A 3,181-nucleotide genomic window follows, 5' to 3' on the forward strand; every position below is an offset into this window, starting at 1 on the left:
CAGGACCAGCACAAATATTAGGAGCCATGGCCCTTGCCTCACCGTACAAGCACCAATATGGCGCACACCTTTAAATTATACTGTTTGTTTTGGTGATTGGAAGTAAATAATACTAAATACTAAATAAGTAAATAGTCTTAGAATTTCACATTTATAGAAAAACATAAATAGATCGATTAAGTGTAGGCCTATCAGAAATGTTGTTGACAGTGTCTCAGAAGCCATAGACATAGTGCATGCTCCTCGTCTAGGCCTAGGCTTAGATAGCCAGTGCGTGGAAAGAAACCCTCTCACAAGGTTTCCATATCTATTATATCCAGTTTTTAGACCTGAACATAACACAATTTACAAAACCCCTGAAATCATCGAATGTACTTACATCGCATAGAAAAGAGTTGTCGTGGGGAGTCCAGTCGGATCGTTTGACCTTTACTTCCCATTCTCTGCGTCTCCTTTTATCCTTAGGGAACCTGTGCATCACTATAACTTCTCCAGATTTGACAGAGCATTTCTATGCCACACATCGAGGCATTCTGTTGCCAAACAAGACCAGGAATTAGGCTTAAACAACGTAAAGAATACCCAGGCTTCTACGCCTAAACGTCGCGGGAAGGGTAACAATATGGCGGCCTTCAATCACGTGATCGCTCTGCGCCAATCATGGTTCAGCGCGGCGAGATCACATGTTGGCCAGACTCTCTCTATATACGGCTCTGGCAACAACAGTCATTTAGAACCAGTGAAAATGAAAAATATACAAAATTCTTGCTTCTTCTTCTACATTAGTAGGCCAAGAGCTAACAATAAGTTCAATTACCATCTTGGCCATATCATCAAAATTCTTCTACTATTCAACTGGGCCGACAAATCTGACCCTATCCAGTTCCTCCGACGTGATATTCAGATGTGATATCGTAACTGGGTTTAGGGCGAGACATATAATGTCAATGTTCATAGGAGTTGCTCCAACCATTTTTTGATGGCTAGTTTTTTAGAACTCCACAACGACCCTTTGGCTGTATTGTGGTACCGTGTGGGTCACAAGGACATCACAGAATATTTGCCAATATCTCGATCGTCTCAGTACACTAAAAGTTCTGCCAAATTAGGTTTTTTTCTTGCTGAGATTTCTCAAAAACTAGCGAATCTAAAGTGAGTCGTAGCAACTGCCATGAAAATCAACCTTGTATGTCTGGTCCTAAACCCAGTTTCAATATCCCATTGTATCTTTCTGCTTATGAAACTTCATTAGCTGATATTTGTGGCATTGTAGAATAATATTAGAATAATATCATAGGTTCACATAATTATAGGTTATTTTGAAAATTACAAGATATAATGAGACAAATTAGAACTTGAAAAATCTGCCGAGTTGTTGTCAAATGTGTGTTTCATGGCACTTGGTCAGGTGAAGAATAATGGTCAATGGTAAATTTTGGCAAGACATCAGCACTATAATCTACTCTTTCGTGATTACAACTGTCAAGGGATTGAACAATTTCTGGAATAAATTGAATTTAATCTTTGAATTTAAATCAATGAACTATTTCAGACAAATTAACATTCTGACACAGAAAACTGCTCCTTGTCCATCTACACTTTCCAAAATCGCTTGAGATGTATTCTCTAGCTTCCCATATTACTCTCAGGTATTCGGGATGTGAAAGCAATACGAACAAAAAGAAATCTTAACACTGGACATATACACGAATTGTGGGAATGCGAAATCCAAACTACAGCAATAGGACAATATCTTTGGCAAATGGTTTACCTTGAAAATTCTCCTATCACTCTGTAACAGATTCAGCTTAACGGAAACTGTCGAGGATTGCCGAATGCTTCTCTGAGTTTCGCTATCACACATTTCAATTTTGTTAAATGAAGAAACTTGTTCCAAATGACACGCTTTGATCCGTTGAAAATAACGTCATTGGAACGGTACTGTTGTAGAAAACTGGTCAGATTTAAATGAATACGAAAAAATCAGAAAACAAAGAAGAAAGAAAATTGTAGTTTAATTTATAAAGATTGACTTAAAAGGGAATAAGTCTGATTAGAGTGGTTTTCTAGTGTTTGAATAGTTTTATAATGATTGGCTTCACCAGATTTTCTGTTTCAGACATCTGTTGGTGAAGTGACTACTTGAATTACTCAGCGGGCTTTATATCTTGAGATCTGATTACAGCTCATAGTCAAACTGTCCGATAGGCTTGTCGAAATTTCCATATGGAAAAGGAACTAAGGCTTTAAATAACGGCTTGAATGTACACAATCTTTCAACAATCTAGGCCTACATTGTCATCATCAAGACTATAAAAACAGAGTAGTATACCATAAATTTTTGTTCCGTTATTTCATGTGATCTCTACCTTTATCAGAAAATCTTAGGGTTATGTCGCTTAAGAAATAGGTAGAGAGCTTCAGCAGTTTATAGAGCTAAATGTCAGCCGACAGTATCACGTGTTAAAATTAAAAAAGGTAATTATAAAGGTAATTTAACTAGACGTATTATACAGATATAAAGGGTAATTTAACTAGACGTACTATACAGATATAAAGGTAATTTAACTAGACGTACTATACAGATATAAAGGTAATTTAACTAGACGTATTATACAGATATAAAGGTAATTTAACTAGACGTATTATACAGATATAAGGGTAATTTAACTAGACGTATTATACAGATATAAGGGTAATTTAACTAGACGTACTATACAGATATAAAGGTACTAACACGAACACAACTATATGGATAACAATTACTTTAATAAATAACTTGCGACGTTTCGACGATGATTCTTTCGTCTTTATCAAGCAATGATACAAAACAACAACTCATTCAGGATATATAGTGTGGGGCAACAATAACAAGGATTAAAACAATAGGAATACATTAATCAATTATGTAGGGGTAATCACAAGGGTGTGTGATTAGAGAAACTATTAAAGGGATGTAGTAAATTACTTCCTGATTATAATGGTGGGGTGGTGGTGATTATAATCGTACAATGTGATGATAAATAAAACATAAAAAACTTGACTAGTAAGATGCCGGTGACAATCTAAATACAAAATTTGGGGTGGGGTTATTTAACTAAAGGGTCATAGACATGTGATAAATAAACACTTGTATCTCTGTTGAGTTGCGGTTGGTATCTCCTTATGTGAGGACCANCTC

This window comes from Lottia gigantea, assembly GCF_000327385.1.
Source record: "Lottia gigantea unplaced genomic scaffold LOTGIsca_196, whole genome shotgun sequence".
NCBI lineage: Eukaryota > Metazoa > Mollusca > Gastropoda > Lottiidae > Lottia > Lottia gigantea.